The 25,891-nt window shown below is 40.0% G+C and overlaps 1 long non-coding RNA gene across 2 annotated transcripts in view; it reads left to right on the plus strand.

Annotated features, from left to right (window-relative positions):
- Positions 1-1,026: 1,026 nt before the first annotated feature.
- LOC135981628 (uncharacterized) overlaps positions 1,027-25,891 on the plus strand; it is a 39,136-nt gene continuing 14,271 nt past the window's right edge. For both annotated transcript variants that reach the window (XR_010598746.1, XR_010598745.1), the window contains exon 1: positions 1,027-1,638. This is a non-coding gene — a long non-coding RNA (uncharacterized LOC135981628). The remainder of the gene's footprint in view (positions 1,639-25,891) is intronic.

Raw genomic sequence — 25,891 nt, forward strand, 5'->3', positions numbered from 1 at the left:
GCATACAAGCATGCATTACCTTTTAATAAATAAAGCAGAAGCCAACACATGTAACCACTATTATAAACAGCGTATGTTGTGAAACTCACATTGACTCAAATCCACTTAATGGTTTTCCACTGAAAATTCAACATCTGCCAACACCACACAAATCTTGATAACTGATGTCAGCATGAATGTATTAAGCCATAGTTTTTAACATGTTAGGAAAACAAAGGGTTTATGGAATGCTGCTAACAAAGGGCTAAATCCTGTAGTCCTTACTCTGCAGTAGTACTAATCCCTGAGTAAGGACTGAGAAAGGCCAAAGCCTATAGTGCTCTAATGAGAACAATTTTTTGTGCCATATGAGTAAAATGACATAAGATAGAAAAATCTACCATGGTAAATCACTGATGCTGGCACCTTTCATCGCCAAGCATTATTTGTGAATGCATGTCCTGCTGCACCAGCCACTGGCTTTGATGTGTAGCAGCTGCAAAATGAAGGCAGTATTCAGTGCAGGAACGCTGTTCAAATGAGAGAAAGGAGTGGAGGAGTAAGGTTTCCCCTCAAGGATTTGAAATTCCTCAGTGGAACCCAGCCAAAGAAAGATATAGAATATAAGGGACTTGGATTAATGTGTGATAATGATGCTGCCCTGCAGATTTACTGGGACTCTTTCATTGCAGAGGAAAATGTGAATCTCATAGCAGCAGCAGGGAGCATCTATTCAGATAATAGGGAATGCCAGGAGGTTAACTCTAGCAGTTGCAGACCTACAAAATTGATATGCCTACCTATGAGTGGCTTGGTTCTTGTGCACAGAAGTGGTTAATCAAAGTTTCAGCATAAGGCCTGAAAAACAGCCATTTAATTAATGTGCCAGATATCGGTGCCAAAGCTTTTGCCTAGATTAGGTTCAGACTGTAAAGAAATCTCCAAGAGAAGGGTAATTCTCAACACCTGTGGGCATTTTTATTAGCTGCTTGCACAGAATGAAAAACCTTATGTTAAAGTGCTTGCCTCTCCTCTGCCAAACTGACCTTATGTGCTTTTACCTGAGCATAACCATACGCAGGTTTTAAAGCAGACTCAGAAATAGACTGCTAATGGGCAAGTGCTCTGTGGCAAATCCACTTGACTCAAACGTAGTCTGTGGATGGAAGTAATCATACTGGTCTGCTTAAACAGCTCTCTAGCAAGATATAGAAATAAACACAGTTTTAATATTATGGAGCAAATTCACGGGAAGTTATAAGGAAGAACAGTTTTTAAACAGAAGGGAGAGAAAGAAAAATCAATGCATGCTTGTGAAGCAGCATTCTTTTAACACAGTGCTATTGTTGCTGGGTTTGGATAAGGCTCAGGGAGTGAAATCCTGGCTCTGTTGAAATCAATGACATCATGGGTGTTTTGCCAATTGGGCCAGTATTTCACCTGGGCAGTAGAAACCCACTTAAGGTTTATTTATGAAAGCTTTGTTTTTGTACCCAGATGCAGCCCTTCATTCTGGTTCTACAGTGTTGTACAGAATGACGTTCAAAAGCTGCGAGCACAAATTCATTTATTTTTAAAAACAGCTGTTAAAGAGCTGCCATGCTCTTTCCCAGAGGTGGCTACATTTTGGTACTGGATGACATTTCCCTATATGAAAAGGTAAGTGAATAATTTCCCCAAATCTAATTTATTCAATTAATGTAGCTTTCTTTCTCATGTTCAGGGCAGATTAATGTCAATACTAAATTTTTGAGGCAACCAATATTAAAAATGGGTTTATGGTGATCCAGTTTGTGGCACATTAGAAATTTGAGCTATGTTCTTTTGTTGTGATTGGTCAGCAATATTATGTGAAATTGTTTCCATTCCTTGACAGAATATGCATGCAAGCACTTCCAGCATGAATACTCTCAAAGGCACATGACCATATGTAACTTGGTTTCTGTAAACATTTGTGACAATTAAACTTGATCTCTCAAATGTCTGAGCCTTGGGCAAGTCATTTCATCTCTTTGTGCTTCTATTTCTCCTCCCCTCCTTTAGCTGTCTTGTATATATAGATTGCTGGTTCTTTGGGGCAAAGACTTCACTCAGCACCTACATTTTTGATGTAAAAGTTCCAAAGGCGCCTAAATTTTTGCCCCTGGGCATGCACACTCCTGCCACACTCTAGGTGCTCAGACACTGAGCTCACACCTAAGCCCCAGTGCAATCCACAAACTTGGAGAAGATAGATGCAGGAGCACCAATCTTGCCTGCAAGGTTTGGTCTGGTAGGGATGCTCAGAGGCCACCTAACTTCATTTGAAAAAAAAAAAAAAACAGGGGAAGGAGGATGCCTCCCTTCTAACGTTTAGCACAATGGTTAGGGTACTCACCCAGGATGTACAAGTTCCTAGTTTAGGTCCACCCATTGTACCTGATGAGGGGGAACAGGCATCTCCCAGCTCTCAAGTGAGTGTCCTAACCACAGGCCTACAGTTTGAGCCTCATGTTTTCTCTGGTCCAATTAATATTATTCAATTATTTAAATAAAATGGAAGAGGAGGACTAGATTCTTCCACCCTCACTCATCTCGCTTTTGGGAGTCAAGGTAGTAGAATCTAGCCCATAGAGAGCAAGTTTTGCACGGATGGTCCAATCAGATCACCATTTGCCTTTTTCGCTGCAATAGTTGTTGACAATATTCACTCAAGTTGTGCATGCCTAAAGGTTTAGTTCTTTGCAACTTCTCCCACCCACTTTCAAAATCCCTTTTGTTCTGTACATTACATCTTAAGAAAAACAGAGACATAACTGGATGATTAGCCCTTCAGATATGGTTGTCCTGACAGAACAAAACCAAATATTCTCAGCACCTCTGTCCTCCTCTTTCTCCCATCACACACCCACTAAATATTGATTACTTGACTCTTTAAATTGGGTTGTATAACTTATAGCACTTGTCCCATGCCACAAAAGGTTGTGTGAGGTCATAAAAATGGAGCTGTGCTAGGGCCTTATTATTTGCAATCATGAGCAGCAGTGGAAAAGTAATGAATTTTGGGGAATCAGATCCTGATGTCATACTCCTAAAACTTATCAAAGGAGACCAGAGATAGCAAATATTCACCTATTAGCCTCACACACACATACACAAAGTATCTTCCCTAGTAAGAACATTTGTTTCATCTCAGAGACTGCCTTTTCCCCCTTAATGTTCATAATTACAACTCTGTTCAAATTGCTCACACACTCTATACAACCCGAGTTGGCTTTTTCAGGGTAGACCAGTGTAAAAAAGAAAAAGGAAAAAAAGCCTATTTCTAGCTCAAGTCTGGACGTTCATGCTGAGAATCAGCTTCTGATTCAGAAATGAAAAAATTTACTCATACCTGAAGGAGTTGGTTTATCCATTAGGACATGATTGCTGTTAGCTGTGTGCAGCACATCGCTTCTGTTTTTGACAGAAACTAGTGATTGAACATCTAAGACTTGTTCTTAGTTTTTCCTCAGAAGTAGCTGAGCCATATTTCTGGCAATTAAAGTTTGTATTAATGCAGAACTAGAATTTGACAACACTTACCACACAGTATTTCAACAGGATAGGGAACACACACAACCTCTCAGCTGCCACTGTATGGTAACTGTTGGGACATATTTATCTTATTAAGGACCACCACTGTAAGTTTCTTGTGTAGTTTATATCTATTAATAGTCCCACTAGTCTCAATGGGATTACTCACATACTTATTCTCATCCTTGAAATTATGTATTTGCAGGATCAGGGTCATAATAATGAAAACAAAGCATTCAAAAGGAGCACCAGATTCCCTTCAGAAAACTATGCAAGCCCTACTGCTAAGTCACCATAATTGGTTAATATCAGTGTCAAGTTGGCTGTCTGCAGTTTTTCTATAATAAACAAACTATTCCTCCTACCTTCTCACTAATATATCATTCAGCTTTTTTGTGTTGAAAACATTCAAAATAGAAAAACAAAGCTTGGTTTCTTTCCATGAAAAGAAACAAAATCTAAGTATCTTTATTTATTCAATATATTTTATTGGGCCAGATTGTGACATCTGTTTATAAGAAGAAATCCCCTCTGTGGTTATCTATGAAAGCTAGAGAAAGATCGAGTACTATGACTGTTGTAATGAATGTATTCCACCTGTAATACAATTTTGGGTTACTCTCTTTCACATTAAAATCATTAGAAATAATCTAATATCTTTTTCATATTATGATGCATTCAGATAAATATGTAAACAAACATGTTTGATTACTGGTCTTGAACCTTTGACGCTAACTGCCATATGATTATTTACTATTACTTACCATCTTACCATCTTCTTCACAGCTATCTGTATAAGCCTTTCCCCCCAGACCACTCATTTCCACCTCAAGTGTTTCTAACACTTTTTCTGGAACTTAAGGCCACAAATGAACATTCTTTTGAAAAGAAGTAACAACGGTCATTTGACCAAACACTGATTTTATTTTCTCTTCCATGGTGTTGCACAGAATTGAAGTCAATATACAATTTTAGCCCATAATGTTTTACAGCTGAGTGAGAGTTGTCCCCATAACCTAAAGAAGCACCATAAACAAGGGAACTGGCCAGCTTTCCATCATCATCAGGTTAAGATTAGATCATGTGTTTGACTGTAGCATGAAAAAAAGGTTGAGAAACATCAGATTAGATCATTTTAACTAGTGAAAAATTGCTGCTTTCCCAGGTCATCCAGGAAACACAGGTTGACAATCCACTTTGAAATGGGCAGAGGGAGGTTCAGACTTCAAAGTGATTATCTGGAGAAGTTCACACCCTCCTTTCCAAAACAATCAATACACCTGTTAACAATTAAAAGCTGTGATTCATGGAGCAATTATAAGGCCATATCCTGCCATCAATTTTTACATAAAATTCCTAATGACTTCAACGGGTCTTCCAGATGAGGGAGGATATGGGTCTATAACCCCAATAATAAAAGAAAAACTCTCCCTTTTCTTTTATAAAACTTCTGGTTCTCCCAGAGTTGTACCTTCCTATCCATCCTGTTGTTAAGTAAACATTACCTGTATTTTCAGGCTGTGTAGTGTCCAGTGATGTGTAGAGAAGGGATTTGGCCATTCATATCACCATTGTTAAAGATACTTGGGAGATTAAATTCTTGTTCAGTTGCACTTGTGCAATCTTACTGATATCAGTGAGGTCACTTGGGTGCAACTAAACACAAAATTTGGCAGTGCCCATTAAGTATAATTTATGCCAAGGATTCAGCAAATCCGCTGATCATTTTTTTAAAACTGCATGATAGGTGCCTGTAAGGACTAGGGCCCTGGTCTAGCAATTGACTGCATGCAGGCAGACCCCTGTGCCTATGCTGAGGTAGTTGCGGGACTGGGACAAAAACATGCAAGAACAAGCTTCTGATTTCTGAAGGATTAGACTTGCTTCCAGAAGCTATAAATCATGACATCAAACACAGAATGGGGCTAATTCAGCTTTCGGTTACAAATGCACAACTCTATGGGGCAACTTCAAAAGCACATTGCCTCCACTCCACCCATACTAAGACGGAGATTACCTTTTTGTCTGTGTTTCTCCATTGCTGAGATGCAGCTCTACATAATATACTCAAAGTAGTAATTTCCTTCAGTAAAACAGATTCATAACGGTGTAAAATATACTATGATTTTTCCCCCCTTATTTCTCCTACCTCTGGAAAAATCTTGGCTGGTAATGGGTTAAAAGTCTGCTAGCAAGTGTTGGCCATTTGAAGGTGTAGTCCTCTCCCCTGCTGATTTCCCCTTTGACCTTTTGGGGGCCAGGGCAGTTCCAGACTTCATTCTTACTCTATTTCCTGGTCTCTTTCTGGCTGTGCACTCAATGTTTCCACAGCAGATTAATGACAGCTAATAATATCTGATATATCTGGACATTGCCACATAATGAGTTGCAGTCCCACTGGGTCCCTGAAGTGTCACTACTAACAAATTCACCAGAGCTGCACATAATTAGCATGTAAAGGGAGTGATCATGCAGTAAATCTGTAGGGGAAGATGGATAGCCCAGGAGGGGAAAAAAATAAAGGAAAAATACTGTTCTTAACACTTCTTGCTAAATGTATGTTCCTTGGCATGAATATTTTCTTGATAACAAACTGTGGACAGGTTACCTTTACAGTAACATTATTCCTTCCATGGCTGATAGGCAGAATTTCATTATGCCACTGCTAATGTTACAATATTTCTGCAAAATGTCACCATATGTAAATGAGGAGAGGTTAGGGTTTCCTTCTTAGTTTTCTTTCAGGATGCACTGTCCCTTTTTGTTGTGGCCTGATTCCTTCCCCTGGTAGTTTACAGATTTGCTAACAGTGAGCTGACCGTTAGGAACTCATCAAGTAGTGGTGGAACCTCTTCCTTACCTTAGCACAGCCAAATTAGAATGAAGAAACTAAGTAGATGATAGAGCAGCCACATAAAGACCGATTGGAAGGTAGAATTTTAAACTCAGGGCCTGATCCAAAGCCCATTACAGTCACTGGAAAGTCTCTCATTGGTTTCAATAGACTTTGGGTCAGGCCCCGATTGGCCACACTGAAAAAGGCAAAGAAGCAAGTGAGCATTTCCTCATACTGTACTAGCATTTATATAAAGACATTAGTATCTCACAAACAAAACCAAAGCTGAAAGATCAGTCTTCCTTGCAGTTGTTTTAAGGTATGAAGAATTTCACTTTGACCTCAGCATCCCAAGATTAGGAAGGTTGGTTTAGTAGCTATAGAACCAGGCTGCAACTCAAAAAATCTATGTTCAACTCGTGACTCAGCCACAAACTTCCCGTATGACTTTGGGCATGTCAATTAATCTATTCTGTGTCTCAGTTCCCCGTGTGTGAAACGGGGATAATAGTACTTCCTTACCTCACAGGGACGTTGCGATGATAAAATCCATTAATGGTTGTGAGGCAGTCAAATCCCGATGTAAATACCCAGATAGATAATTGTTTTCAGCCTTGTTGTAGCTGTGTTGGTCTCAGGATGTGAGAGAGACAAAGTAGGTGAGGTAATATCTCTTATTGGACCAACTTCTGTTGGTGGAAGGTACAAGCTTTCAAACTACATAGAGCTCTTCTTCAGGTCTGAGGAAGGAAGCAGAATGTCTGAGCTAACTACAAGTTGGGATAGATTGTTAAGAGAAGGGGTTATGCATGTTGGAGGTGGTCACTTGAAGTGCGCAAATGGGGATTAGATTATTATGCATAAAGGGTTTGAAGTAGGCAATTAAGGGTAGCAAGCAGTGTGATGGGCAGAGCTGTCCCTTGGGTAGGGTGAATCGGGATGACGGCTCCGGGCCCCGCGCTTTGGGGGGCCCCGCAGACCAGTGCAATTGGTCAGCATGGTCGGCCCTGGAAGAGACGAATCCGTCACTTCCGCCCCAGGCCCCGCATCCCCCTAGGGATGGCCCTGGTGATGTGTTACAAATTATTGTAATGAGCCATAAAACTAGTGTCCCTGTTAAGTCCATGGTTCTTGGTGTCTAGCAGAGTTATGAATTTAAGTTCCTAGGTTCGTCTTTTGAAAATATTGTGCAGCTTTCCTTTGAGGATTAGAATTAAAAGATCAGATATGGAGTGATAGCTTGGTGTTTCTGTCTTCTATTATTTTTCTGAGTGAGTTCATTTGAGAGCATAGTGATTGTCTGGTTTCACCCACATAGTTATTATTGTATAGGTAGATAATGGTGACCCATACAGGGAGTTTAGTAACTAGAATATTCTTCCCAAACCACACACATTATTGCCATCTTTCCAGCCAATGCCCAAGTACTGTTTTTCATTTTAAGTTTATACCATTTATGGGACTTTTAGTTTGTTCTACACTGAGGATGGAATGTTTGCATTTATGCTACTCCTGTTCTTGAGTTTATTTGGTCAACTGGCAAATGTGTGGTTAATTCACTTTTTAGTTGATTTTATTATGTAATTAGTATTAGCATTATTATGCTGAATAGAGGCCTTTGGGGACAGACACTTAAGATTTTACAATTAATTATTATTGTTTATGAGTCAGTTTACCATCATTTGTGATAAAGCATGGTTAACAAGGGAGCTGACTTTAGCAAAAAAAAAGTATTTACTGAAGAAGTTTATCAGAAAGAAACTATTAACTAGAGGTGAACAAAATTCACAAGGGTTCATTCAAACAATTTCTTCAGCCTTGATCTGTATAGGGCAGAAATGGGCAAACTACGGCCTGCGGGCCACATCCGGCCTGCGGGACCGTCCTGCCCGGACCCTGAGCTCCCGGCCCCGGATGCTACCCCAGGCCCCTCTCCTGCTGCCCCCCCTCCCCCGCAGCCTCAGCTCGCTCGCTCGCTCTGCTGCCGGCACAATGCTCTGGGTGGCAGGGCTGTGAGCTCCTGGGGCAGCGCAGCTATAGAGCCCGGCCTGACCCGGTGGTCTGTGCTGTGTGGTGGCGGCGGCGGCGGCAGCGTGGCCCACACAGTAAGGGGGCAGGGAGCAGGGAGGGTTGGATAGAGGGCAGGAGAATTCGGGGTGTTGGTCAAGGGCAGGGATGTGGATAGGGGTCAGGATGGTCGGGGGGAAACAGGGGGTTGAATGGGGGCAGGGGTCCCGGGGGGGCAGTCAGGAAGGAGGGAGGGTTGGATGGGGCAGCAGGGATCTGGGAGCGGTCAGGGGACAGGGAGCGGGGGTGTGTGGATGGGCAGGGGTCCCAGAGGGGCCGTCAGGGAATAGGGGGAGGGGGAGATTGGATGGGGCAGGAGTCCCGGGGGGAGGCAGATAGGAGGTGGGGGCCGGACCATGACCCCCCCCTCTCCTAACCGGCCCTCCATACAATTTACAAAACCCAATGCAGCCCTCTGGGCCGCCCCTGGTATAGGGCCTGGTCATGAGGGACTGGAGGTTCAAGTTGGAGCAGTCACAAATGGACTCGGTCAAAACTGAGTAGTATGTTGTTTTACATCAAAAGCATGCATTGTGCATGATTTTGATACCAATCCATACATGACCAGGTTCATACAGGTTCACAAAGCTATCAACAAACCTCTAAACCAGAAGAGTTTATAACAGTCTAAAGCAGCACAGGACAGGAAGGGACACTGGAGCGAAAGAACAGCTGCTGCCTCTTCGGAGTTTTGCTTTCATGCTTCAGCCTCCACTAAGACATCAGTAGCAGCAACACTGTGCAAACACCTCTTAAACCAGTTAGTAGGCTCTGCCTTTTTCAGCATTGCCAGTTTTCCCAATTTTATGATGCATCTCATGATAGATGGAGTTTTTTTCATGCACCAACTTTTTGAGTCATGTGATTTCATAAGACTCTCAGCTTTCATTGTTTTAAAAAATGAAGTTTCTAGCCTTGTGGTTGTGGAAAAAAAGCTTGAATATGCAAACTGGAGCATCTCAAAATGCAGAAAGTAAATAAAAAGAAAATCCAAATTGTATTATTTTAAGAATGTCATGATTTGGCGGGGTCTGACTCGTGATTTTTGAATGCTGGCAATGCTGCTTTTTTCCAAACCGAAGAGAAATCACAAAATCCCTATGCTCCCCAAGACAAACCACTAGTTTCATTTATAAGAGCATGTCTTTTCTCTGAGCTTCCCATGCAGTCCCGATTTTAACTTGGTAGCTCCCAAATTTCTAGTGCAATTGTTAATCTAAAGATTTGCCAACCTCAAAACTATATCCTTGCATCCAAAAACCCCCAAATGAAAAAAAAGCCATGTTTTTTTAGTTTCTTTGTTTTTAATGAAAGTCACTGAATCCCTGATTCCCACAAGGACCATGTTAATGATAATTAACTGACAGTGATTGATAGCCAATAACGAGATAGTAGCAGCTAGAACTGTGCCATTCTTTCCCTCCCCCACTGAGTTTTTGCTTTTGTAATTAAATAATATGAAAAGTATTACTCATTGAATTTTGTACTGTGAGATCACCTAATATGTATTTGCACCAGAAATTCTGCCAGCTTGTTATCTGTGATTTCACATCCCTAAATTTTACTATTAATAAAATAGCTGCTTTTGCATCTGAAACATCTGAAAAACACACGTTTCCACAAGTTTTCAGTGTAACATCATCTCTGTTTCAAAACAAGCCCCAAAATTTTTTGAGCCATTTAGAACTGAAAAATGTGTGTATCTGAGTTTTAGAGGATGGAGAAGGGGAAATGGACCTTTTCAAGTTCATATGAAAATGAAAAAAGACTAAAATTTCAATTTGCTTTTCACTTTTTTTTCCCTTTGGTAATTTTGCACATCTAATGGTAACCTTTTAAATGTACTGACTATTTTGTCATAAAAATGATGTTTGCTGAAAAACAAGTCTGGTATCCAATTTCACTTCTGTCCCTCAACATCTTATCTATCAGCAGGAATTGTTAAATTTTGCACGGCAAATCCACTATTTTTAATAATTTTTTCCCATTATTCTTAGATGTAATTTTGTGTCAGGTTTAAGCTTTTTATGTCACTATTTTTGAAAGCTTTTTGACCAGGTCTATTCCTTTACCAAGGAAATGGTCCAGTCTGAAGTACATATGGTACACAGAAGACCTCGTGTTTTAGATCTGTTTTTCTGACAGGTGATTGCTTTGTACACTGAAATTATTTTATTTAGACTGCTTTTCTGAAATTCTCTCTTTCTTTCTTGTTGGTATAAGAAAAAATAACTTCTTTTTAGGCACCCAGACATCCCTTAACAGATTCATTACCTTTTCAGTGGCATCCTTATATATAACAAAATGTACACATAATATGCGTTTTTGGATCTGAAGCATATCACCATGTATGCTCTCAAACTGAGTGTTTTAACCATTTGGCACACTGATGACTTGTGAGGTGACAGCACTGATCTCCCAGGAGACACAGCACCAGTCTCTTTGATGAAGAAATTAGTCAATTTTTTTTGTAAATTCTGCCAGCCTTTTTCCAATAAGGCAGGGGTTGTGGTAAGTCTATATCTGCTGAGGCCTTGAAGAATGCTCGGTTTTCACCCCTTTTTATGCTGTCCTACATGAGAAAAAAAATTAATTCAAGCATGCAATATTCATGGATCCTTTATAAAGTCAATCATTGTTTTGTCCATGGAAGACTGGCTAGGAGTCTTTTGGAGGCCTAGCAACAGTTTTGAATTATCCAGGACTGTTGAGGGACAAGAAGCACTTCTTCAATGCAGGGGCTATGAACTGCCTCTGTAGCATGTCTTTCCACTAAAATGAGTGACGTAGAGAACTTGCAAAATTGGGTCAATATTCCTTTCTCGGGATGAAAGTGGCAACTGAGGGCTCCAAGTGACACCATTTTTAAGCAGTAGAGGCTATAGAAGTTGGGACATGGATGAACACAAGCTTGCCTGCAATTTTATTTTTAAGAATACACTCATGAGGAATAGGTTTCATGGACTTTTTAAAAAGGTTACCATGAAAATAATTAATATATTGTTTATCTTGTGTACAAAATAATGTTCTCTATTGAGTTCTTGATGTGATTGAATAGTGTGGCATTTGTTGCACATAGGATTGACTGAGACTAAGATGTTCTCTTATGCTGAGGTTTTTGCAGGGGGGGCAGAGCAGAGGGGGAGTTATAGCTATGTTGGTCTTTATAAACCAAAATTACTTGGGTCAATTAGGGCCCATAGAAGTCAGTGGAAGGACTCCCATTGATTGTTCCATTACCATTCAATAGGTAATGGAATAGGTCCTTAATTTTTAGCTGGTGGTCCTATCATGAGGATGTAATGACTCTGGGCCCAGTCTTCCATGTCCTGTGTGTTGAACTATCATTGACTTCAATAAGAGTTCTGTGGTCAGAGAACACAGAGGACAAATAGTATACATCTCAAATGCTCACATGATGGAATTACCTTTGTGCTTTGTGAACTTTTTCTGGTTTCAATAGCCTCAGTGGCCAAATGTGTTTTTGGCTTGCCGCTTTATCTACCAAGGATTTGGTGCAAAATGGGTTGCACAAGCTGTGAGATAGAACAGAATGTGTTCAAACTGAAAACTGATGATTTATAAATGGAACCTTTTACTCACCAGATCTGCTCCCTGTGTATATGTGGAGTCATAGCTGCTCACTTCAGTGACAAAAATAAGTTTTGAAGGTGCTCTTCTCCCAGTAGAAATGAGGTTGCATATGTGTCAACTAGAGTCTAATTTGTAGGAGATAAAAAATTTAATCCTCATGCAGATCCCGGGTTGAGTTTGCAGAATCAGGAGTTAAAAAGTATCACATTTTACTTGCTGATTGTAAATTGATACAGAAATCAGAGAGAGACACAATGAATGTATATTCCCACAATAACATTCTTCCAGAGTCCTTTTTCAAAACAGAACCATCTATTTAAAAATATTTTCCCTTCTCTTCTTCAGACAGCAAGACTCTGTCCACCTTTAGAGCAGAGCTTGTGTTTTTAAACTGGGATGTTGTAAGAATGGTTTTCCTCGTCAGCTAGGGCAGAGTTTATTTCTGAGAAACATCTGACTTCCCTTTTCAACTAGTTCCTAATTTCCTAATTCATTTTGTACATTCTTCTCAGGCAAACAACCCAACCCTCTCCACACTAGAGAGATTCCCTATACTAGAACTCTACTAGCATCAATGGCGTGTAAACACAGTTCTATTCCCACTGTGAATGGTGCTGTTTGAATCCTATATCACTTTGCTATCTCCTTATATAGCAGAAAAAACGACACATAGTAAGGTTAGTGGTTCATCTAAACACGTTTTGTTTCCTGTAAAGAACAATTTGTGCCAGCTTGCATCCCAATTATGTTGGACAAATCTGCCACAATTTGTAATTACATTATTATTTTAAATGAATCCATCCATGAATTAAAGTTGTCTTTTGTTTATTCACTGTAGTCTACAGACTGGTCTAAAAAATGAGCAAGGCTTTCAGCCATTTATAATAAAAGCAGAATGACTAAAAAGACCTACTATTTTTTTTAACTTTGCATTAATGAGTTCATCCCAAAATACATATGCAATAATACGGGAAATTAAGTTATAAATGTGGGGATGTGCTCCGAGTCACCATGAAAATCTGCATGCAAATGCATAATAATCACAAATCTACAATATTACAATATTAAAAAATACCTACAATTAAATTATCATGTGGAAATAATCATAATGTTATTGGAAACTCAATTATTGTGGCAACCCTTGTCGGGGAATTAGCAGGCTATGGCAAAGGCAAGTCGGACCTGAATTCATCAAATATATATTATCACAATATTACATGTTCACTTCGATTCCATGCAAAGACAAACATCCTCACTCACTAGTATCTGCTCAATGCATTTGTATTATTCATGAACAACTCTGTGATCTATTATACATACAAAACTGATTGTACACTGCTTGCCGCAGGCTACAATGCAGAGACACAGAATTAATTTTATTATATACACATGCATGATAATTGTGTAGGATTCGGTCAAATATCAAACCCTGCTCCTGTGCTCCATTATTTTACTTTCCAAAAAGGGGTCTAAGGTCAGCAGCAATTTCTCTTTGGCGACAGTGAACCTCTTTGTCATTTAGAGTAGAAAGTTCCTGGTTACTAATGAGCCTGGAGCTGTGATGAATGGTCACACACTCCCCTTCTCCTCTACCCCCACCCACCAAAGGAAAAAATGTAACTTTTATTGAGACTGTCAACAATTCCTTCCCTCTCTCTCACACACACACATAAGTCACTTTGGGCAGCGGATTCAGACTCAACATTCTACATCTACAAATCATCACAGATGGGACCTTCCTATAATTCTTTAAGCAGATGGTCAGTACACTCAGGGAAACTTCTTTCCAGATAATAAGGGTTTTACTTCTGAGATTCAACTTCAGAATCTATTGTTATTTCCATGATGTTTTAGTAATCCCTTTAGAAACACTTACATGGGGCTATTCTCCCCGAGACAAGTTCTCCTAAAAAAAACCTAATAATAATGAAATGTTCTGAGTGTTGGTATGATGGCAGGAATCTACCTCTTTTGGTAAAACTAATGGATTCATAACTAGTTGCAGGGGCAGGAGGAAAGTTGCTCTTATGGGGAAAATTCATCACAGTTCAGAGGGGACCTGAACAAGGCCCAACGCTCCCCTTGAAAGTCCTGGTCCAGAGCTCATTGAAGTCAATGGGAGACTGGTGACTTCAGCAGGCTTTGGATTAAGCTAAAGCACTCAATGGAAGGCTTAAGTGGAGCAAGCAGTACAGAGGGCCTTGTGAATTTAACCAACAATATATTTATTACTTATACAGCACCATAAATGTGTATTGTATCCCATATTTGCAAGTACACAAGACTCCTCAGAACACATTTTAGCCCAATGATCCTAGACTTCTGCTTTGTGAAAAATTTCATATATAATCAACTGTGGAACTCTCTTTTCTCACCCTACCCTACCCTCCAGCATCCCGTCTGCCTTTCTCGTTTCTTGGATGCTGTTTGTTCCCTGGATTATTTTCAGCAGTAGTAATCAAAACGTACGCCAGGGGCATTTTCATTCGAAACTCACCACGAATGACACCAACAGCCCAAATAGGATGGAAAAAATTCAGGAACTACTGAAGTTGGATATTTTGTTATTTTTTATTATTACTGAGCAGCAGCCACCCCACTTTGAAGAGGGTGTACATTAAAGTGCAGTAGAGAAATTTTAGTGCATGGCAGCAGGGTCCAGACAGATACAGTGTGCGGCAGGCGAGTGAGGGGTAGATTTATACTCCAGTTTACTGAGAACTATGGCTACATCTATGCAGGGGCATTAGTCACAGCTTGCATTCTGAGAACTAGTGTGAGTATAACTAGTAGCATAGCCAGGGTAGCACAGCTAGAGACTGCATGGCTTAGCCATGCTGAATACATACATACCCCTAGGGTTCAGGAGGGTTTGTACACGACACAGCTATGTCATGCCCCTGCTGCCGCAGCCTAAGTGACTGGTGCCTACACTGCTATTTATCCTCGTGCTAGCTCAGGTATGTGTACATGAGCTGGGAATGACACCCCCTAGGTCATAGCAGAATAACGGATAGATGAAATTTCAGCAGTTCATGTTTGCATCTGGTATTAGTGCTAAAAGCATGGCGAAGTTCAGCTATTTTTTGAAATTCGTGCAAACTCTCTTGAATACACAAGCGAAGTGAAAATCTTGCAAAGACAGCATCTCATGAGATCTCTAGTCCGTCCCTTCCCTAGTCAGGCTGAAAATACACCAAGAATAATTTCTCATGGTATTTTGGCATTTCCTCTCCCAGCTAAAATTGCAAATATATATGGCAGGGGAGGGGAAGCTAAACATTTAGCCACATTTTCCAACATTAGAAAAAGATTCAGTTCCAATTCCGGAGAATGGTTGAATTAGTTCTTATTTGATCTGAATTGATTCATCCAGCGCTAATCATTAGAAGCCACAAATTAGAATCACAGCAAGGGATGGTCATATGGAAAGTAGCTGCAAAAACAAGGGTTCTTGTTATAACTCGATTAACGTTTATTTTGTGAGTGTTCATAAAGGCAATATGTGGATAAAAGTGCACACACACAAAGTAAGGCTTAGCTTCAATTCCTTGCCAGCTATTAAACAGTATCTATTTTACATTATTATTTTGTATTTAATATTTTTATTACAGAAGCATCCAAAGGTCCCAATTAGGATCAAAGAACCATTGTGTTAGGTGTTGCACAAACACAAAGGTAAACAGTCCCTGCCCCCAAACAGTTGAATAGTTTGATACTTAGTACATTTACCTAATAGTGTACTGTGGGTTGTGTACCAAGGAGTTTATCTGTTGTTGTTTTGCTAGACATCTTCAAATAGATAATTTTTAAACCAATTTAATACTGTTTTAAGGAAGGGCTCCATTAGGAAAGCAGCACTGTAATAAAGTATGACTAAGGCTTCTTTAGTAACGTAGCCTTTGCTCTAGTGCAGTGGTGGGTAACCTGCGCCCCGTGGGCCACACGCGGCCCATCAAAGTAATCCGCTGGTGGGCTGCCAGACTGTTTGTTTACATTTGCACAGCCACCCGCAGCTCCCAGTGGCCATGATTGGCCGTTCCCGGCCAATGGGAGCCGCAGGAAACGATGCAGGCCAGCGGATTACCCCGACGGGCTGCATGCAGCCCGTGGGCTGCAGGTTGCCCACCACTGCTCTAGTGACTGCAGCAGAGCAAGTGAATTGCAATAGAGACTGCTGTCCTCTCTGCTGAGGCAAATGCAGGACTTCAGCACATTTCAGCAGCCATTGAGGTAAACTGGCCACTGAGGAAAGTGCTGAATATCTAGAAGGTGTGCTAGGCATTCAAAGATAAATATTCCCATTTCAAAGGGCTGAAGCATAGATGAGGAGTGACTTCCCCAAGGTTACATAGAGAGTTAGTGGCAGAATGAGATTAGAACTCCCTGTCCTGTTCCTGTCCTGTATTCCGAGCCCTAGACAGTACCACTCTACTAACACTAAGATCCCAAATTATACAGGATGAAAGTAATCCCTGCTGTGGCCCATTAAAAGCCTTCTATATTGCAAAAGTCCTAGACTGAGGCTGTGTGGGGTACTGCTGATGTGTGCTGCCAAGGAAGTTTCCACATCAGCTCTTCATAGATTTGTGTATAAAGAGGGTACAAGAATGGCCATCAGACTCGTGATTATTATGGAGATCCTGGGGGCCACAACCCCCATAAATAGATATAGAGTGGCAGCAACTATTAGTCCAGCCTATGCTCTGGAATGTACTGTATTTTCACAGCCTGCTCTCAGATAGAATTCACACACACCTATCCCAAAATATCTGCAGCTATTGGTGGAGCCAATGGTTTTGAGTATCAGACTTGCTGTTTCTTCCACAGAGGTTGGAAGACAACCTTGACCCCCTTTATAAGTGACTGTGTCAGAAAACCTTGTGGAGTTTCCCAGCCTCTGTGTAACCATAGTGTACCTGGATAATAATATGCTTTACTGGCAATTATCTCTCCCCTTCATGCTAAATACTACTAGTAGCAGTAATAATAAAAAAACAGTTCTGTGTTCTCAAAACTTAACATTTATAAAAGGGAATGGTTAGAGATGAAAGAAGGTAGCATGATCAGGAGCCAATATTTCTGGAAGAAATTATGCCTTTTGGAAGGTTATTTTAAACACTGGACAAGGCAACTTGTTGATTTCTGGTATTTCTTTTTGATAATTTCTGCTTCAGACTCAACAAAAGCCGGTCCCAGTTACTCAATTTAGTAATGAATACTCAATAATGGGGGCTCATTTTGCTTATTTCAAAACATACACATTTATGTTTTTCTTTCATTGTCCCTGAGCTTGTTTGTAGCTCCCTTAAGGTCATCACATTCCCCACAGGGATCCCTGCCTCACAGTGTGAGGAATGTTGCCCTAGGCTTTCCTATATGTCTGATGGACCTAACTGTCACAACCTTATAAGAACGACCATAGTGGGTCAGACCAAGGGTCCATCTAGCCCAGTATTGGTGTCTTTTGACAGCGGTCAATGCCAATGCTGGTAACAGAGGCTAGGGACACCATCCTTGCCCATCTTGGCTAATAGTCAATGATGGACCTATACTCCATGAAATTATCTAATTCTTTTTTGACCTCCCTTTTAATGACAGAGTTAAGGCACAAAATATGCTGCACTTGTGGCTACTCATGACACCAGAACCTAGCAACACATCAGTCATTGTATATACTTCTAATGTTCCCCTGGCACTGCCAGTCTGGGCTGCATATATAATGCCAGATTATGATGACTTTTTATGTAAATGTCCTAGCTTTCAAGAAGGTGGATATTCTGAGGCTAAACTAACAAGATTTCTATTCAAATTTTAGCAATATAATTGGCAGATTTTCTGCATCACATTTTCTGCAGGAAGGATACATGACATCTGATCATGCTGGCCAGGCGAAAAATTGGATTCTCCATTTTCTCTTCTTGAATACCTTTGTCCCAAAGATCCCTTGAATTTTTGGGCTGGAGGTCTTATGTTTTGGGGCTTGCATGTGCAGGGGTAGATTTTCTGGATTTTTATAGAGAAAAGTACTATTCAAGTTTCTTCCAAATACATTTGTAGGAGTAACATTTAAATATCCAAATGTTTCGTTTGCCATTAGTACAGTGGTACATTTCCCCTTTATTAATAATGGTGTCATCTAAGCCATATGCTAGCCTGCTGTAAGCTCCAGTGATATAACAAAGCTCTTCTCTACATGCAGCAACATGACTATGGGGAGGGTGAGGCCGAGGTGGAACAAATGTGTTTCAACACTTCTTTCTTTGTATTTATTAGTGTTCCATAGCAATCTTGCAACCTGGCCTGCTGCTGCTCTAGCTGCTTATGTAAACTCCTAATTGAACGCAGCAACAGAAGTCGCCGATACATAGCTACCTGGAGTTGATACCTCTCCTTTTCTTCCAGTTTTCTCTTTTCTATGATCTCCTTTACTTTCATGGTCTTCATCCACGTAGTTTGGCCAATGCTACAAGGGACCATATCTTCCTTTGTGTTATTCCAAGTGAGCGCAGTACTGGAACTCCATGTGTGACAGCAGCTGAGTCCACTTACTAGCAGGGAAGCGATATTTGGGGGGGCCTCAGACTCTTTAGCAGCACCTGCAGGCTGTAACTCTTCAGAATACTTATTGCAGTTACAGTGAAGGCTTTCTGGGCATGGAGAAGATATGGCTACAGGCTTCAGTGTACAGATTGCCTCAGGATAAGATGATCCAGCTAGTGATATATTTGCATCTGTTGAATGATATTCAGTGAACCCAGGGGCTATGTTTTGTGCCTTATTATGAGTAATAAATTGTTGTTCAATGAGAGTTTTTTTACACTCTGTGGCCTTGCTAGATGAAATAGACAATCTTTCCCTCTCTTCATTAGGGCTGCTAAGCAAATCATTTGCAGAGCAGCAGTCTGCTGTGGTGAGGGTGTAACAAGCTTGAAATGGATATTTTTCATCATTATTTTGCATCTCCTCTTCATCTCCGGACATCAAACCTACCTTTTCAGCCATTTACTGCCTGAACTACAGAATGATTCTGTGAACAAAGTGGAAACAAGAGGATTTAATTTCCACACAAAACCAATGCAGAATGACATTTGAAGAAAGAAAATCTCTTTATATTTAAGCAACAGAACTATTACTTTTCTAATAAAGCACAGCCCTTGGGTCACTTCAGGCCATTTCTTGTGATTTGCATTTGATGTTCTTTGAGACACAACATTCATCCAATAATAATTAAAATGATATACTGTACTATTAACATTCTCAAATCTTTAAAGCAAAGTGATCTATGCCTGCAGCACTGTGCGTGCTGACTAATTAAACAGAATACAGTTGTAAATGGCTATTGTAAGTACTTCCCCCATTTAAAAATACAGTGTCGTTTATAGTGATGGGAGAGTTAGCAGGATTGATCAGCTTCAAACAGAGGCCAATGTAGCACAGATAGTAGGTTTTGCTTAAATGCCCTCCTAAGTGAATCTGTCTCCTAACATTTTGTTTACAGTGGTATTCGTTTTCCCTGTTAATTCTCTTTAACGCTAAAGCTATATGCCAGCTAGTGATAGACAGTAAAAGAGCACTTACCGAGGTTGGTGGGGAAAACAGTTACTGTGCTCTGTGTCTGTGCATCATGCTTTCTCCTATATGAGTCAGCAAAATCTGACACAGGAACACATCACAATGCAGAATCATCATCAGCAGAATTCTTCTGTTCCACCCAGCAACAACAGATCCTTGCAGAAGAGCCCCACTAGCCACAAGATTAGAGCTGTTTTATTAAAAGACTATTCTGCTCTAATATATTTGTAAAGAAATTTGAGTATCTATCTAAAAAGTCAAGGTTGGTGATCACTTTACACAGCTTCTCTCTCCATTGTACTGGTTAGCTCATTCTAAAATAAATCAATAATGCTGCACCTGCTAGTCCCCGTGAGACAGCTCAGAGTGTATATTTAGCTCCACACAAAAGAGGGTGAGGCATTTCTGAGTCTTATGTACACATCATTTCCTTCTTTAAAGGAAATAAACATAGATAAACTGTGCCTGCACTAACCAATTAAATCTAAAAATGAAACTAAAGTAAAATAGGAGTTGTGAGTGCTCAACACCCCTGAAAATTAGGCTTGGTTGCTTAAATATGGATATAGGCACCAAGTTTCAAAATACTGGCCTCAATTTTATGAGCAAGATTAGCAGTTGCATTTAAGTAAACTACAACAGAGGATAAGCCTTTCTTTGTTGCTCTGATTGTATGAAAACCACCTATATGCCACATCAGGTTCTTTTTCCATTTGAAAAGCAAGGGGTCAAATTAATCTCTCTCACATAATTGCTCAGTAGATTTACATCAAGGATGTATTTGTCCCAAGCCTGTCTTCCCTACATCCTGCCCTCTTCATTATGGCAATACAAGTAAAATAAAGGACCAACCCAAACTTCCATCTAGAAAACAAAATGATTCTTTCTAGAGTTAGAAAATAGTGAAGTTTAATCTTTCTCCCACATTTTCACATCTTCTCTAATGCCCGCTATATAATAGCTGTTATTTTTCTTCTGCACTGAACATATTGCTTTCTGATTAATCTGTTACACAGTATGCCGGTAAACCATGATCATCTGAACACCAATTAACATAAATTCAGATGGGTGCCCTAAGGTCTGACTTGAGCCCAGTTTTTTTCTATGCAGGAAATGTTCTGCACTGAAGAGGTAAAATAACTAAACCTGGTGCTTTTATGTGCTAGAGCCTCAGCTGGTGTCACTATGTGCAGCTACATTGACTTCAATGGAGCGACACTGCTTTACAATAGCTGATGCTTTAACCATATAAGTTCTTCTGGGTACTGCTGCAGAGTTTATAAACTCTGCTAGAGAAAGTTATTATCTGGGAAGTTAATAAACTCAAGTTTACATCTCAGTGACTCCCATTTCTCTGAATCTTCAGTTATCAAACGGACTGTAATGGCAGTATATGGAATTTAGATAACCGGTTTTAGTGTAGTACACAAATTCAGGTAACAGAGCTTTTACTGCAGTATACAAAAAAGTTCATTCCAGTTCAATTATCTGCTTGGGTTTTTTTAAACTTCTGGCTGTTCTCAAACACTTCTCCAGGGTATAGGTCTCGGTTAAATGTGGGTGGGTGGGTGACTGACAAACTGACATGTCAATATTTTTCTGTCATTTAGCTGTGTTCCATATTCTATCCATCATATTTTCCTTTGTAGCAACTTGCTGGAAAAATAACTATGATTTTCATACAGTTAAAAATAGCCACCTCTGCAGCTGCTGGTCTTTTTTTTTTTTTTTTTTTTTTTTTTTAAGCTGGAGCTTTTTAAAAAAAAAAACCAGCAACATTTTGCAGACAAATTTTCTTGTTTTAAATAAAACGTACAGTGAAAAGCTGTTTCATGCACATAATTACCTTTAATTGAAATGGTATAAGTATGTTTTATATACATGAATCTGTCTGAAAAATGAGCGGCAGCTGATACAGGCAGCAAACCCAGCCTGTTCCAATACAGAACCCAAACAAAACCCAAACTAGTTGACTATGATGGCTTTTCACAGCACATTATGATGACTTCAGTTGTAATCCATCGAGATTAACTGCAAAAAAATTCAGTCCAATGGATTAACAAATTCAGCACAAGACAAATGTATAAGGACAATATGGATAGGGAGATGTGCATACTATTATGGCTGAAATGTTAGTGGTGTCTGTAAGTAAGGCTGTATGAGTATTTCCATTAAACCATTTTCAGTTGCTTATAACTCTCTAAAACTAATTTTCCCAATTATAAAACACATTTGTGACTATTTTTGAAGAATATTAGTTCTAAAATGCTTGTGATGAGGGTGGGGGTGTCAATAAAAGGAGATAGCCCTGAATAAAAAGATGTACCCTTTAAGTGTTTCTGTGAAAAACGCTTTTGAGTTAGACTCATCTCTCCCAGCTGGGGTATGATTCTTAGCATATCAGACGTATCTGTCCAGGTCTCTGGTTACCATGTCACTGCACTGGCCAAGTCTGGTTTTGGCCCTAAAAGAGCAACAGGAGGTCCCACATGTAAGCCTGTGTTTTGCTAAAGGACCAAACCAGGCCAAAACAAACTAAAGAATATATGCCTATATAAGAGCTAGGTAGTATTATTGTTGTTGCTATTCAAACATTTAAACCTTTGTTGTGTGTTTCTATATGCTGCATGGACCATTGGGTAGAATTAGGTTGTAAGCTCGGTGAGGAAAGCACCATGCCTTACATCCAGTTCAGGTGGTATTCAGAGAGTTGTGATGGTTAAAGCATGGAGTTGCTACCTCACACCTAAAGGTCAGGTCTGGTGTTTTAACCTGTAAGAAGGATCACTTATGGAAATTTGTAAATTTTTACTTCCAGCTGAGGAATCATCTCTGTTTTCCAGTGGTTGTTACTTTAAACAATGTGCCCCCTACAATCCTCATCACTTTTTTAGTTGCGATTCACCAGCCTTATCGCTGTACCTGAGGAGAGCTTAAGCTTTTTGCTTTTATGAGAAATATACTGTGGCATTTCACCCCATCTTGAATACTGTGTGCAGATGTGGTCGTCCCATCTCAAAGATATATTGGACTTGGAAAAGGTTCAGAAAAGGGCAACAAAAATGATTAGGGGTATGGAACAACTGCTGCATGAGGAGAGATTAATAAGACAGGGACTTTTCAGCTTGGAAAAGAGACGACTAAGGGGGATATGATAGAGGTCTATAAAATCATGACTGGTGTAGAGAAAGTTAATAAGGAAGTGTTATTTACTCCTTCACTCATAACACAAGAACCTGTTCTGTTCATTCCCTCTGGGGGCACCTGGCATTGGCCACTGACGGTAGACAGGATACTGGTCTAGATGGACTTTTGGGATGACCCAGTATGGCCATTCTTATGTTCCTATGTTGATTGGAGTCTCTAGTCATTACAGTTATATCTGGGCAACAAAATGGCAAATGAAATTCAATGTTGATAAATACAAAGTAATGTGCATTGGAAAACATAATCCCAACTGTACATACAAAACAATGGGTTCTAAATTAGCTGTTACAACTCAAGAAAGAGATTGTGGATAGTTCTCTGAAAACATCTGCTCAGTCTGCAGTAGCAGTCAAAAAAGCCAACAGAAAGTTAGAAACCATTAGGAAGGGATAGATAATAAGACAGAAAATATCATAATGCCACTATATGTATCCTTGGTATTCCCACACCTTGAATATTGCGTACAGTTCTGGTCATTGCATCTAAAAAAAAAGATATATTAGAATTGGAAAAGGTACAGAGAAGAGCAACAAAAATTATTAAGGTTATGGGACAGCTTATGTGAGAAGAGAGATTTAAAAGACGGACTTTTCAACTTGGAAAAGAGAGGACTTAGAGGGAATATGATAGAGGTCTATAAAACTGTGACTGATGTGGGGAAAGTGAATAAGGAAGTTTTATTTACTCCTTCATATAATACAAGACCCAGGGATAACCGAATGAATTTAATAGGCAGCAGATTTTAAACAAACAAAAGGAAATACTTCTTTACACAACACACAGTCAACCTGTGGAACTCATTGCCAGGAGATGTTGTGAAGGCCAAAACTCTAATAGGGTTCAAGAAAGAACTTGATCAATTCATGGGGGATAGGTCCATCAATGGCTATTCGCCAGGCTGGGCAGGGATGCAATCCCATCCTCTGGGTGTTCCTAGCCTCTGTTTGCCAGAAGTTGGGAGTTGACGACAGGGGATGGATCATGCGATGATTGCCTGTTGTTAATTCCTTCTGAAGCACCTGGCATTGGCCAGTGTCGGAAGACAGATACTGGGCTAGATGGACCATTCATCTGACTGGCCATTCCTATGTTCTTATCCTAGTGTGTCACATGGGAAGAATTAATAATAGCAAATAGAGAGGGTCACGTAAGAATCATTCTAGTTAGCCTTTGCAGTTACCTTTTTTCCCCCAAGTATAATACCCTTCCTTATGCATTGTTTTGTCCCCTCCTGCTCCCCGGTGGTGTTGATCTTGTTTTTATGAAATACAAACATTCATTATTGACGTTTATAGTGTAAATCAAATGTATATTTATGTATAAAACAGCACTGCAAAGTAATAGAAATGGATGGGGATGGGGATAATTATATTACAAGACATCTGGAAAGCTGAGAGGTTTTTTTCTTGTGTTTGGGTTGCTATTAACTTGTTTGGGCTGACACTGTGAAGAATATGTAGTGTTTTGTAGCTGGGTTGGTGCCAGATCTAAAGAAGAGCTCTTTGGACGTTTGGAAGCTTGTCTCTCTCACCAACAGAAGTTGGCACAGTAAAAGATATTACTTCACCCACCTGGTCTCTCTAGTGAAAAATATCTTATTAGCTGGTACTGTAATTCCATATTTGATGCTAAATGATCTTAAAGATCAAAAGTCAAATTTTATTCCTCAATGTACAAACTCACATGGTTCCAAATGAAATCAACGAGAGCCACATGTGTTGCATCTGAGGACTGAATTTTTCCCTAAAGATTTTTTAAAATCTTTTACTGAGCAGTAAATCATTCATAGAGTGAAAAAAGTCACACTTCCCACTCTCCCCCCTCCTAAATAGCCAGGAGCTACTGGGGGCAGCTCTAAAATATGGTGCAACAACCCCCAAGGGGCCATCTGCCAGTCAGGGATCGCCAGCGCACAATGCATTCTGGATATATGCCTCATTACTGAAGGAGATCTGGTAGCTTTGTATCATCAAACCATATAAAGAGGGCAGCTCACAGCCCAGAATCTGGCCCTTTATTTATGCAATATAATTTTCTGGATTTTTCAGCAGTTGACAGAAGCATCATGGAAACTCTTCACAGAAATGAATTGTGTGCCTTATAGGTAACATGTATGCTTTTAACAAAAATCCCCCAGCATAGACGAGAAATGTTCAGTGACCTATAATAAATAAGTATGATGTTTCCAGTTGAGCTCCTAGAAAAGGGGCTTTGACATAAAACAAAACAAAATAAAAAAAAACACCTTGTTTCAATTGGCACACATTAGCACTTTTATTGGCAGTCTCAAGCATTTATTTGGTATGGAGGCCAGGGATGGGCAAACCTCCTGAGATGTGCCTATAAGTCATTTTTGGGTATACCCACAAAAATTCAGAAAGTTATACAAATTGTCTGAAACATTTATCAGAGGGGTAGCCATGTTAGTCTGAAACATTTGAGTTTACAAAACTGGACTGGTAGTCTTGTGAGAATAGGCTTATCCAAAAGAGGTCCATTTTTTCCTTTTGGCCAGAGGCCTCGAGTACACCTTTCCTTGTGGTGTTTCCACACCCCCATTTCTGACTGCAGTTGGATTCAGATTACACGGAATCAAAAACTTATTTGTGGGGTACCACTAACCTGGTCTGTAAATGTAAGAGAGTGAGCTCCTCATGGCAAGGATCATTCCTTCTTGTCTGACTGGAAAATACCTGCCATAAAATGTGCACTACCAAAACACATAGTGAGCACTAAATAAAGAAACAACATCACTGCCCAAAGGCTCTTACAATGTAAGACCACAATCCTGCAATCCAAGGGTCATATCTTTACAGAGCTTGGATGAAATCAGTGAGACATGATATGGGCTCAGTGGTCCACCTACCTGGATCAGATTGCAGGATCAAGGGGGTGAGGAAATGGGCAACTAAAATCAATGGTACTTTTTTTGAAACGTAAAAATGGTCTGGGTTTGTATTTGGTTTCAGTTGTGGGCAAAAGGTTTTGGATTGATTCTTACTTTATCCAATCAGCTTACCCTCTCCTAAAGCAGAGTGAACTCTCATTAGCTCTAGATTGGCTCTACCAAGGTTAGGA

Source organism: Chrysemys picta, chromosome 2 (genome assembly GCF_011386835.1).
Source record: "Chrysemys picta bellii isolate R12L10 chromosome 2, ASM1138683v2, whole genome shotgun sequence".
Lineage (NCBI taxonomy): Eukaryota > Metazoa > Chordata > Testudines > Emydidae > Chrysemys > Chrysemys picta.